The sequence below is a fragment of the Schistocerca piceifrons genome, chromosome X, assembly GCF_021461385.2.
Source record: "Schistocerca piceifrons isolate TAMUIC-IGC-003096 chromosome X, iqSchPice1.1, whole genome shotgun sequence".
NCBI classification, from domain to species: domain Eukaryota; kingdom Metazoa; phylum Arthropoda; class Insecta; order Orthoptera; family Acrididae; genus Schistocerca; species Schistocerca piceifrons.
Window position 1 is genome coordinate 92,151,304 of NC_060149.1, and position 13,770 is coordinate 92,165,073.

Consider the following 13,770-nt stretch of genomic DNA (forward strand, 5'->3'; position numbering starts at 1 on the left):
TGCTCCTGTTGGAACCTTGACGACAAGAGACTAATTACAATGCGCACAGAAGCATTTAAGCTGTAACGGTTTCCGCGCTCTATACGTGAATGGAGCGGGAAGGAACATCAATATATTGAATAACAGAAAGTACGCACTACCATGCACTCCATAATGGCTTGCGGAGTATGGCTGTAGATCACAGCATAGACACTCTCGACACCTATGCTGAGGAAAGGAATAGAACCCTCCCTCAGTAATTCCAAAGCCTCCTCCACGGTTGGCTGTGGTATTTCCGTATATCTTACCAACCCTTATGAAAGCAGTGACAATAATCGGGCTTGAATTAATCTGTAGTCACTTGCTGAATGGATGTAAAAGCTTACATTTGCGTATCAGTTTTACATCATATTTCTTCTCTCAGGGCTGCGAAACATTTGCACTGAGGATTATAGCTGCCTTCTTATAGTTGAACTTACAAAAAATATTACATTACCATGCCGTGAATGCTGTTCTTATACTGCCTTGCTTTACAGCATCGTTGAGGTAATCGATACTAAAATCTCTTACCAGGGGAAACCACAATCTAGTGTAATTAACTTGGTTCAGTTCATGTATTCGCCGAAAGATGGCGCTATATGTAGTGGCGGATTGATCGCATAGGTTAAGCGGGGTAGTGTTAGTTTGATGTGTATTGTGTTGAAGTTTTTGTATTTTCGTTACAGTGAAAATAAAAGTGACATGATTTTGAGATGTTTTGTGTTGACAGTAATTTAGAACAAAGTTCATTAGTGCATGGAGTTTAATTAAACATTTCGTCGGTCCCTTGAGGGATTCGGTATTTCCTTTCGTTCGAGGTAAGTTGGGCGAGGGTTGTTTTCCTTATAAACTGTATGGAAAATTGGTACTTTCTGTCAGTGAACTACGTGATATGATACTCATAATATCCGTATACTTCGGTCGCCTTGTACAAGATTATTAAGAGCAGTAAATCAGTGCAACATAGACGCGAAGGCAGCTGTTCTGGCTGTTGGTACAACATTTTTGTTTTGAAACTAATTGATGCCTACATTCCCGCTTTGCCATGCTAGAATGCGATAAAACTATCTTACTACACTTTTGAGTAATTTCTGTGAGATAATGAGTGTGGGAAGTTATGGAATAAAAATGAAGCAACTTTACCGCTTCGAAAGAGGTTAGCCTATTTCCACATGTTGTTCTTTCTCTAATCATTGCATATATCCTTGATAGTAGCGTTCGTTGTAGGGGCCTTTGTAATTTTGTGGGTAACATTGTTGCTAACACTGTCATAAGAGTTGGGAAGTGCTTTCTTAAAATCAGTTGTTGTCTGGCAATTTACCAGGGAAACGCAATCGAAGTAACCTGTTTGGATAGCGATAACATTGTTGATAAAGCGAAATCCAGTAGTGATGCCTGAGGGTGTCTTGACGTTTGATGACCTACAGATTTTAGTCAAAAATTTATGTATTTTAATACGTTGCATTGATCCGAGATTTGTTGTTGTTACAACTAGGATCTAGGGAAAACTTTCGATAATTGTGAGTATATTTTACCGCAGCCAGTTGCTGTTCGGGGTTGAGATGGCGAAACACATCCGAAAATACGTCCAGAAACTGAGTTAGTGGCGTTCTAGTTGCAGAATCATCTTGGCTAGTAGTTGAATTTGTTTAAGCCTGTATTGTTTGCTTGACACACTCTTCCCGTCCAAATTTTGATTTGCTATAAACAGCGTAGCTGGCGTTGACAGAAGTTGGCCTAAGCAGCATTGTAGTTAAATTTTCGTTAGGCTTTATATCTGAGTAGATAGTTGTGCTATAATCTTGTTGCTTGATTATATTCAGTTATGAGAACTACAAACTGTTTTTATTTATTCATTGATTGATATTATAAATTGTATAGCGGCAGTTATCTTTGGTCTTTCTTCTTATTTTAGTGTTCAACCCTGAGGTTTGTTTGCAGCAGACCACCATTCCTCTCTTCTGCCTGCCTTCCTCTTCATTTCCACATATATGTTACATCCAACATCATTCATGATCTGTTGCAGCTATGATATCCTTGCTTGCCCCCACCGATACCTTCCCCCAGTAGCTGCTTCTGCTATTGTTCCAATGATGTTGGTGTGTCATAATGTGACGTACAAGCTTCTCTCTCTTGTTTGGATATGCCTCCACAGAGATCTAGTTTCCTCTACTCTTCTAATCACCTCTTCGTTTGTTACTTTGTCTCTTCAGCTGACCATCATCATAATACTTCTTCTATAGCACAACCTCTCCAGGGCCTCTAGCTGGTAATAAAGTAAAACTGTGTGTCATCCATAAAATTAAATAATTGTAGTCATCTTATAACAACACGTAGTTAGCACTCTTCAGCAAATTGTTTTACGTAATGCCATCTGCCTCTCAATTGCTTGTTCGAGGTGTCATTTAATTAGACCTATCTAGGTTTTTCTGATTTCATTTCTGGCCAGTGGCGTTGTTCTCGCAGGACACTTTAGAATCTTTGTGGTGCAAACACTGATACTATTTGGCTGCTTGCTTTATATAAGAGGTTTAATCTGAAAAAAGAATCTAGTGCTTCCCCCCCCCCCCCCTCCCCCTCCTCCTCCAGTCCAAAAGTTTTTTTTTGCTTTTGTCTACTTTATTTTTATTCTATTGTATGTGTTTCAACATAATTGAGGAGAATATCACTAAAGTTACAAAATGTTCGGAAATACGGAAGCGTCCGATCCCACCCGTCTGCTTTGACCCATGACGTCACAAATATGGCGGAAACAAAAACAAACACACACACTTTCCACAAGAAGCCTAATGACACTAACGGGACAAGTCCGGGAAATGGGGTGTTTTCGGTGGGGGCAAACTAAATATAAACAAATTTAGACGCCTTGCGTAGCTACAATGTGTAAGTGAAGATAGCCATGCATGAATACCCACCCACCTCCCCAGGGGTCGTAACCCCTGCAACCCATAGAAGATAAAGATGCTTCAGTAGCTGATTAGTGTTTTTTGTCTTATTTTTTAAAAAAAAAAAAAAAAAAAAAAACCCCTCACGGGATAGAACGAACAGATCAGAAAGATAAATATAATAAACTAAAACACAAATTCGAGGAAACAGATAATAAAAATAAGTAATAAGTGTTTTTAAATTAAAAAAAAAATCTCACGAGATAGAACGAACAGATCAGAAAAGTAAATAAAATAAGATAAAACGGAACTGGAGACCGCCACACTCAAACCAAACTCCGCGCCGTCATGACGTCACACACAACACCCTTAGTCACGGGTCAAAGCCGACGCGTTGGATCGGACGCTTCTGTCGACCCAAATGTTCTGATCATTATAGTAAGTTATAGTAGTAGTTACCACATAAAGGGCCATAGGTATTTCTACGGACAGTAGTAGTAGTTTGCCAAGAGAAAAAACTTTTAAATATTGAATATGTGCATTTATCACAGACTTACATAAATTCTGAGAGACTCTGCTGTAAGTGGGTCTTGCAAAAATGTCTTGTTATTGGGAGTAGAGCAACCTGTGCTTTCATCTATGTTGATATCATATGATTTAGGTTCACTAAATGAATCCAGCTTTGCTTCTCCAACAAATGCCTATTGTTAATGAGAAATTGCATGTGTCGGTATGTGTTCTGTAATGTCAGTGTTATGATACCACAGTTAGTTCTGTATTGACTTAAATGAGGTAAATGAAGGAGTACGTTCGTCGATTGGTGTATGGCTGCAGATAAATGATGCATTAATTGGCAGAAGCAATGTAGGCTAATTTTGTTAACATCATAACCAGTCAAGACTAATACTAATCACATTGATAATTATAAATATTACACCTAGATTACAATTTGCTGTACAGGTTACATGATGAGGCTTGTTGTGATCAAAATTGGTGATGGGTAGATGTTTATTTTATCAGCAGCTCTTGGTAGTATGTAAATATAACTTTTACTTCTAGACTCCTTTATAATTAGTAAGTGCCTACTTTCAAGATAAAAAATATTTATAGTCCTCTTACTACACCACTCGGCTGTTTTTATCTAATACTTCAAATGGAGCAATTGTGCAGCTTCACACGCAACACTGTTTGGCATCTATATATTGGAAATTTAAAACCGTGTTCAGTGTGAATGTGAGTGTTAACTGTAAGCCACATCCCACACCCCAAATATCCTGATAATTTATAGGAGTGGCTAATAAAGCATTCTTTTAGTTAATTTTTTAATATTTGGGGATTTCCAGTTTGCTGTCTTATGTCTACTGGCAACCTGTTTATGGTTTTTACACCAGAAAGTATACTTACATCTGAACCATAGGCTGGATTGCATCTAGTGAACATGGAATTGTTATTATTGAGAATTTCAGTTCTTCATAAATTCACTCAAAACCACAAATACTGTTAAGGAGTAAATGTAAGTATAAGAACCCTTAGGTAACTGAAGAGGCAATGTGTTTGGTTTTCAACTTACCACGATATTCTTCCTGGACCTACTAATTGAATGATATAGTGTGCTGGTAAGACACTGAACGCCCATTCAGGAGGACAACAGTTCAACTTTTCATCTGGCCATCAAAAGCATAAATAAATCTTTTGTTGTGCTGGGTGCTCCTCTACTAGAATACTAATCAAGTGAGAAAATACTGGAGGAATGCAATGCAGAAATACATACCCATACAGGCACCAGTGATGATTACCAGTTTAATTATTCTGAGATAAGTTTAGTTCCTAAAAGTAATGTCATTATGCACCTAAACATAGGCGGCCTGTCAGTAGGAATGTTGAACCAGCTAAATGAAATGGAAGTATTTCTGGAGAACATGGAGTCTATAGAAGTTAAATGCTTAAATGAACACTGGCTTAAAAGTGACAATATCAGCTTGATTAATACACTTACCAGCTGCAATTTAGCACCAAGTCTCTGTAGAAAAGAATGGGTTTGGAAGTTCATGATTTCTAGTAGTACAGTCACTAATCTTTGAATTTAGGCAGACTTTTAGGTACTTGAATAAGGCACAATTATTTGAAAGTTACTGCATAGAACGTTAGGAATGTGGCATTTATTATTAGCATATGACATATCACTGGCTATTCAGTCACGTGTGCATTTCTAGATAGATTTAATACTTTGCTGAGTAGGTTGCAGGCAGACAAGTTATGTAAGAAAAGTCATTATTTGTGCTGACTTCAACGTAGATATGAATTGATGACAGGTTTGCCATTTCTCTGAAGACTTAATACTAAATTTTAGTGAATACAGTAGAGTAACAGTATCTGCTGCAACATATATAGATAATATTGTAAGCAATATCAATTGTAGTGCTCCAGGAAACTTCATTTTTGACTTCGAAATATCTGACATTCCACCCTTTTTATCTCATTGCCAGATTGAGATAAAACCTATACAGTGAAAAAGTGTTTGTAACTTTAGTCAATGAAATGTGAATAAGTTATGTTTGCCTCAAATTTGAATGAAAAACTTTGGTAATTCAGTAACCACTGTTTAGTAAACACTGCCATGCTTTTGTACTAGAATTCTTGAGGATTTTCAGTGAAAGTTTCTCCTTCATGACGGTACTGACATGCACAATAAAACAAACTCATGGGTAACTGACAGCATAAAGATCCTTAGCATTAGAAAGAGGAAACTGCACATGGAAGCAAAGAACTACTGTAATGTGAAGTTTCTCATGTAAACAAATACAAAAGAATTTTTGACAGTGTTGTTAAACAGACAAATCAAACAGTAACTTCATCTTAAATGCAATAAACAAATCAAAAGAGCTATGTCAGATTGTCAAGATTGTTGTAGGTACTGAGAAACCTATACATTTTTCCCTAAATTAGAAACTGATGAACATACAAAGGCTCGCCAGATCTATGAAGAATTTAACAGGTGTTTTATAACTTGAGACAAAACGAATGACTTTCCCTCACATAAATCACAGTACAATGCAACACAGATCTGGAGAATTTAGATTTACTCTTTCATCCTGCTGTGAAGTGCCTGGACTTATACAGTTCTTAAAAATGTTAAAATTGTGAACTGGGATGAAATTCCAACAAAGGTAATAAAAGCAGGATGTCGTAAGATACATCAGTTCTGCCATATAATGAGTCTATCATCTGCTTTCTGAACAGACTGAATTGGGTGAACAGTGTGTAATCAGTTAGGAAAGTGTAACAAAAAAACATTCTGAACTGTCTGTATGGATTTAGGAAAGGGCGAGGTACTGTGCACAAAAGATGCTCAAAAACATGCTGTAAGAATAATAAGTGGTGCTCACCCCTGATCATCGTGTAGACACCTGCGTAAGGAGTTGGGCATTCTAACTGCTACTTCCTTATGAATTTTGTTGTAAATAAATTCTTCATTTGTATGGCCGTATTGTCTGTAGTTGCTTTACAGTTTCTGAGAGAAGTTCTGTTCCATTGTTAAAACTACAAGAAAATGAGGTTCCCCCCCCCCCCGACACATTTAGCTTTATTGAATGAAGTATGATCAGTGATGGTAATTTCTGCTTGGTTTTTCATCTACATCAGAGAATGCCATCAGCTAGCACGTTTTTGGCTTCTTTCTTCATTAGGCATTGATAATTGTGGTCTTAATTTTATGCTGATTTGCAGAACTACGCCTTTTTGACGTTTTAACACAGTATAATTTTGTACATCACTGTTCACTATTTATTTGTATACAAAAATGTTGCAGTTATAACACCTCTTTTGATAGGAAATCATTATCATCATTGTTCATTGAAACAATATATGAAAAAATTATAAAATATCTGGCGTAGCTGTTGCAACAACTCTTTCTGACCTACTTAATTTTCTTTGTAGAGCAGTATGCTGCCAACAATTGGAATCCGAACTGCAGTAATACCCAGACGAATAGACACGCACAACTGATCCAAGTCAATACGAGTCAGAGAAATGAAAACAAACCCAAGAAAATAATTTTACAATCTGACCTACACATTTGTGTGGATCAGGGCTGAAGGGGACACACAAAAACTTCTCAAGGACTGATCACATGGACTGCGTAGTGAAGCAATTAAATAGCTTTCTTTATGCGAAGAGAGTTCAAAAAAAGTATGTAACTGACGTAGCTGTTAAAAAGAAAGTTTCACATGCTTATTATATATCAGTTGTTACATACAGTGTAATTTTTTGGGGTTTTGAGAAAGCAAACTTTCTCAAAGTGTTCAAAAACTATTGAAAAACACATGGTTATTTTCATTGCCCATCCCCAATACAAACTCTTTGTTAGCAGGATATTAGACCCTCATTTTTCATTTGTACTGCACACTTCTGTGGGATAAATTTATTTTTGACCTTATCTGCTTTGGCCCAGATTATTATGCTATAGGACATTACCGAGTGAATGTATACGTAGTATGCTACTAATCCCATTTAAAGGTCAACACAGTGACAGGCTTTTATGTACAGCATAGACAGAACTGACCTTTGCGGTTCACTTATACACATGCTGATGATGCCTCTGTTTATTATCTATTTGGATGAATGGGAACTTTGCTCATGGAGTGTCATCCAGTGTATGCAGATTGATGTCTAGTTATGTGACTTGTCATTTTTATTTGTTAGCAATCATATGTAATATATGTCTTTGCAGGATTAAAGTTTAAACTGTTTGCTGTGAACCAGTTGTATGCCTGGATGGCATCATCTTTGGACTAATAATTCTCTCTCCCTGAACTGTATTACTCAAATTCATAATCCCACAAGACATCGTGGAAAGAAAATATGCACAATAAACCAGCTCAAGTGTATTACAAGTGCTGAAGATAGCACTAAAAATATTTTAAATCTAGGTGAATTCAGCTTCAGGTGGAGGTTGTGAATATTCTTTTCAGAAATGCCTCAACCTTCTCCACTTCACCAATGATGCCATCTTCATAAGGAAGTGGAATGTCATCCAGCAGAAGTACTGTTGGGAAGCCAAACATAACGTTTCATTGCAGCTAAGTCTGTGCATTATTTATAGTGACAGACTGATTTCCTATTACTTTATTACTCTAATCCTGGCCACATACTGTAACAATATGCTTGTGACATTGACAGACGCAAAGCCATTTCCTGTTACTTGACAATATAAGTGTTCTACTTCATATCACAATAACAAGAATGAAAACTTTCCTGGCTTGTTTTCGTTCGTATACTTTACATCACCTATTGGCTGAAGTAAGTTTTGGTCACCTTTTGGGTTTGACCCATTTTTGTTTTTCTGTTGTGTCGACAAACTGTGGAAGAACATCTTATATGCCACATACTGAATGCAGTGTTAAAGATCATGTGGAAAATTTGACTCTTTGGGAAGAATGCACAGAGGATTGTGAGTGATTAAAACCTATTATTCCATACAATGTCTTCAGACATGTGTTCATCTGTGTGACATAACAGTTACCATTACCCCACACAAAACTCTGAATTTCGTCCAAGGGGCACAGAGACATTATGCTTCAGGCGAGGAGCTATATGCTAATCGAGAGCAGTGAGGCATACATTTTGTCAGATGCACCCAAAAAGGTCCCAAAAGTAATCTTAATAATAATAATAATAATAATAATAAAACAAGTGTGCTGTTATCTTAGACTTTGAAGAGAATCTACTCCAGGAAAAATTTGTCATGGTATACAGGTGTGACGTGAAACCCTACGTCCCAGCACCCATGAGATGCGTCTAGAGCATACACTTTGGTCATGCCGCTGCGTGGTGTATTCCAAAATGCGTTAACTGTGGACAACCACTCCATGAAACAACCATCTTTGTGTGTCAATTGCATGGAACACCATCCTCAATGTTCACCTGCTTGCCCAGTCTTATAAATACAGGAATATAAATCTGTTGACCATCTGTCATACACTGAGGCAAGAAAAAAATGAATGCCTCCATCTTGTTGACATGATGATCATTTATGCGAAAGTCACAACTATCAACCCTATTACCCCAATCATTTCCAAACCAGTTCTCCTACTGCCTGGCTCCATACCCTTTTGTAACAAACAGTGGTCCTGGTGCATGACCAGTCCTCATGGCCCTCTCAAGCATAACCTGGACACCCATGATGTGGTAATTCTGTGTAATCATAATGGATATTACTGTCACCTGCCAGAACTACACCATCTTATTTCCTCCCCTTCTGAAAATAGCATTGCTTTATAAGAAACACGCTTCACTGATTGCCCACCACTCCATGGTTATCATGCATTCTGTAGGATGTGTGCTGCCCCATCAGGGAGGCAAGGGGTGGGGTTGGAAACACTGTACATTGGTTCACACAGATGTTGTCAGTAAGTAGAGTCTCCTCCTAACCACATTGGAAGCAATAGCGATGCGGTCAATGCGGATTCAGATGAATTCAGTGATCACTATTTGCATTGTTCATTTACCTCCAGACTGGCCACTTACATACATTGAGTTGACCACATTAATCCAACAACTTTCTTTCATTTTTCTCGTACTTGGGGACTTCAGTGCCCACCACTCCCTGTGGGGGAGTGCCTCTTTGTCTGGTGGAGCCTTCTAATTGACCAGCTTCTTACCAACCATGACCTGTCTCTCCTCAGTGATGGTACTCCTGTCCACGTCAGTGCTACCCATAGCACCTTTTCAGCTATTGACCCCTGTCAGGTTTCATAGACAATGTTGTCAAGATGTCTCCGATACAAACACCAATACTGCTGGAACTGCTATTCCCATTTCTACAGGTTCTCTCCATCCCCTGCCTGTGCAATGGGGTACCATCGATACAGCAGTAGCTGTTCAGGATTGTGAAGAACCTTGCAAAGTTTTAAGTGACTTTTTTGCAGACCAATCTTATCACTTTCAAGTGACTTGGTGCTAAGGTTTCATATCTAATTAAATGCAGTAAGAAGAAATGCTAGGAAGGCTGTCTCTCCTTCCTGGGAACTTATGCATCTTCGTCACAGGTGTGTGGCCAAGCTCCCTAGTCTTCTGGCCAGCAAAGATCCCGAACTGTAATGGGTCTCTTCCTTTGGGATGGTCTCTGTTCTGTTCTGCTCTGTCAGCTCTTGCTGCGTTCCTTGTGACCCACTTTGCATCAACTTCCTCCTCTTATGCGGCTGCCTTCAAGATGCGTAAGTGACAAATGGAAGACTTGCCCCCATACTTCACCCACAGCATGACAAAATATATTCACTGACAGGGAGTTGCTTCAGGCTCTTGCCTCATCTCATTATTCCATTCATTGTTGGGTGTTACAGTATTTGATTGTTACTCAAGGGCATCATGTCCTCAGGGTCTTATACTATACCTGCCTCAATGTTGATTTCCCTTCGCGATGGCGAGATAGTAGCACAGTTCCAACAGTTTGGCTGGGCAAAACCCCAAAAATCCATTGACAGTTGCCAGCCCATTAGCCTCACCAATGCGCTGTGCAAGCTGCTTGTAAGGATGGTTGCCTGCGAGTCATGCTGGGTTGTCAATTCTCGGGGACTTTTGTCCCCGTGTCACTGTGGTTTCAGGAAGGGACAATCCACAGTCAGTGATCTGGTTAGGTTGTGAACAGCAGTTTAACAGCTTTTTTCTGAACACTGACACCTCATTGCTGACTTTTATTTTCCTACTTCAAGGCGTTTGACACCACTACCTACAAATTTTTGTCTGTTCCCCCCCCCCCCCCCCCCCCCCTCTTCTGGCTTGGAATTGGTACTTCAATCAGCTTTCAATAGGTCTAAGAGAGTGACGTCATGCTGGGCTCCATGCCGAATGTAACTGTATTCCTCATTACCGTCTCTCGGCTACTGACCTCTGTCAGGCCATTGGTCATCCCTGCAGTATTTGTTGATGACTTTTTTATTTGGTACAAATATCACTGTGTAGCTTTGACTGAATGCCAGCTCCAAGGTGCCATCCAACAGACTTCTGCTTGGGCCCTTTCCCATTGTTTCCATTTCTCTCGTGCCAAGACACAGGTTGTGCATTTCTGTCATCATACCATGGTCTGTAATGACCCATCACTACTTGAGTACATAGTGCTCAGACGTTCTCTCAAAGTCCCAATTTGTGGGACTTCTCTTTGACAAGAACTTGACTTGGCTACCTCATATTCATCAATTGAAGATTAACTGCATGTGAAAGCGTAATGTTCTGTGCTTCCTTGCCCACACCTCTTGGGATACAGATTGCACTACTCTCCCTAATATCTGCTGGGCTCTGGTCCGGTCTGGATTATACTGTGGTTGGCATGGTTATGGCTTGGTGGTGCCTTCAGCTTTGAAATTATTAGACCTAGCCCATCATTGTGGAGTTTGGCTGGTCACTGGCACCTTCCGGACTAGTCCCCTACACAGTCCCTGCCGAAGTGAGGATCTTGCTTGCCTTTAGTTGTGGCAGTATCAACTCATGCTCACCTATGAAACTGCCAATTGACAATTTCCTGATCATCCGACATATCCTATTTGTTCGGATAAGAGGGACATGGATCTCAGTACTCCACCTCGTGTGGGATTACCAGTTGGAATGCGCTGTGTAGCCTTGTGCCAGAACTTCCACTCGGTTGGTACGCTCTCCACTAATTAGGATCAGAGACCTAAAGCTTGTCACCTCACTATCTTTTGGCATTTGTTCCTTTCAGTTCTTCAGTAGTGTCAGGGTGCTACTGCATTTTATACTGACAGCTCTAAAACTATGGATAGGATGGGTTATGCTTTTACATCTCTCGCCAGTCAGGAATACCCTTCTTTGTCAGGAACATGTAGTGTTTCTATGAGAGAAATGTTGGCCATTAACTGAGCCCTCATTTTATTAAACAGGCACAACATTACAATATGTGGTGGCTCAATGAGCAGTTTCTGAGCTGTTTACTGATGTTATTCTTGTCATACTGTAATACCTGCGATTCATGACCTTCCCCAGATACTTAATCATACTGTCTGCTTGGCCGTCTTCCTCTGGGTCCCAAGTCATGTGGGTATCCCAGGTAACTGACTGGCAGACTATTTGGCTAGTGAAGCAGTTACTCACCTTGTATTCGCATTCACAATCCTAGTGTGACAGCGTGGTTTAGTTGTCTGTGTACAGAAAATGGCCACTCACCTTGCAGTGATATCTTCTGCTGTCCAATGCACATGCCAGTCCTGTTAGAAAATGGATAATGTTTCTCTACTGGAGAAGTTATAGTAGAACCAGCAGGACTACATGTGTCTACTGGTTGCACTAAATATTTTAGTTTCAGGTTAACTGAGCTATTAAAGGATGGATAGGCAGTAATTTGTGAGTGAAAACTTCAATTTGTTGTTACTTGCTTGATACAAAACACTGCAAATCCAGTGCTAATCTTAAGTTACAGTTTCGACACACACACACACACACACACACACACACACACACACACACACAGAGTCACTTGTAATAACCAGCTTATGGTACCTAACTGAACTTGTTACCAGGAAAATTATAAAAAGGATAATCTATGACAGAATGCTTGCTCGTATATTCCCCAACTCAGTCCCTTTGAATGTTACGTTCTTGGTCCCGACTTACACAATAAGCCACACGAATTTTAGTTAATTTTCAAGTCACAGTTCACATATAAAATCCGGAATTCTGCGTTCATCTTTCTTACTCATTCGTGTTCACTTTGCGGCACTCCATGCTGAAGTTAAACTCAAAATTATGCAAAATTATCATATTGATTCAGAGTTCCTAATACATGCCTCCAAACATGATGAGGGTTGAGGTATGAACTGAATAGAGACTGCTCAAAGTAGTTCTTTAGCCCATGTAATATGCACGAACATACTCTCTTCTCATTGGCTGAGAAACATTACAGTCAATGGTCTGTCAGTATAAGTCTTCACTATCTCGTGTCTCTTGCATTGCACCAATCACAACTTAATAACGTTTATGAATAATTTGTTAATTGAAATTTAGAAAATCCACAAATATCAAGCTAATGCCCTTTTTAAATAACTGAGTTATTGTAAAAGGGTTCATGTTTCTCAGTATATAAATCGGCAACATAAACTTTACAAATTTTCCCTGAGCATATGATTCAGTCTCCGTACAGATGCTATGCCCACGCTATCATTTACTCAGTTAACAGACATAACAATATTCATTTATTATATTAATTTGCATTGACATTAATAATTAAGTATATTAAATCAGCAATTATTAATAAATAATAATTTCATTTCCAAAGTATGTTGTTTTGATGGCTCAGGATTTCATAGTCTGTATGATGCTGACAAATTTTGGTCACAGCACATACTACTTGGAAAAAACAGGCTTGCTCGATCATAAGCGTACATCTGTCATGCTAGAACCATGACTTACAGTGTGTATGAAGCTATCTGCTCATGTCAGATGTCTAGAGACGCGACTATAAAGAATTTTTGCAAACAAATTTGTAATAATTATACATCTCGTCTATTTTCTAAATTATAATGGATTTCCAGAAGTGGACTTACTAAACTAAAATATATAATGCTCACTTCAGACTGTGTGTTTTACAAAATTTCCTTTTTTTTTGTTTCAAATTCTTTACAAAAGTCATGTTGTATACACATTCGCTTTTCAACAAAAAAAATGTACTTATGTTTTCAAAATACTTCAAATTATTTTAAATCATTTTTAATTAAGCACTGAATTTCAGTAATCATTAAATGTTAATGACTTTAATTCTTCTCTAAGGTTTTCAATTTTGTGCCACTCCTCCAGTATAATTTTTATGGGTTCTAGTAAGCTCACCATTGGGTAACTGTCAAGCCTCATGCGTGAAGTGTTC

At 38.7% G+C, this 13,770-nt stretch overlaps 1 protein-coding gene across 1 annotated transcript in view; it reads left to right on the forward strand.

Moving 5' to 3' along the window:
* Positions 1-581: 581 nt before the first annotated feature.
* The window catches only part of LOC124721276 (regulator of G-protein signaling 7), a 268,298-nt gene continuing 255,109 nt past the window's right edge, over positions 582-13,770 (forward strand). Inside the window, exons 1-2 of the mRNA XM_047246160.1 lie at positions 582-836; positions 6,840-7,091. The gene's annotated coding sequence lies outside the window, so the exon portion shown is untranslated. The remainder of the gene's footprint in view (positions 837-6,839; positions 7,092-13,770) is intronic.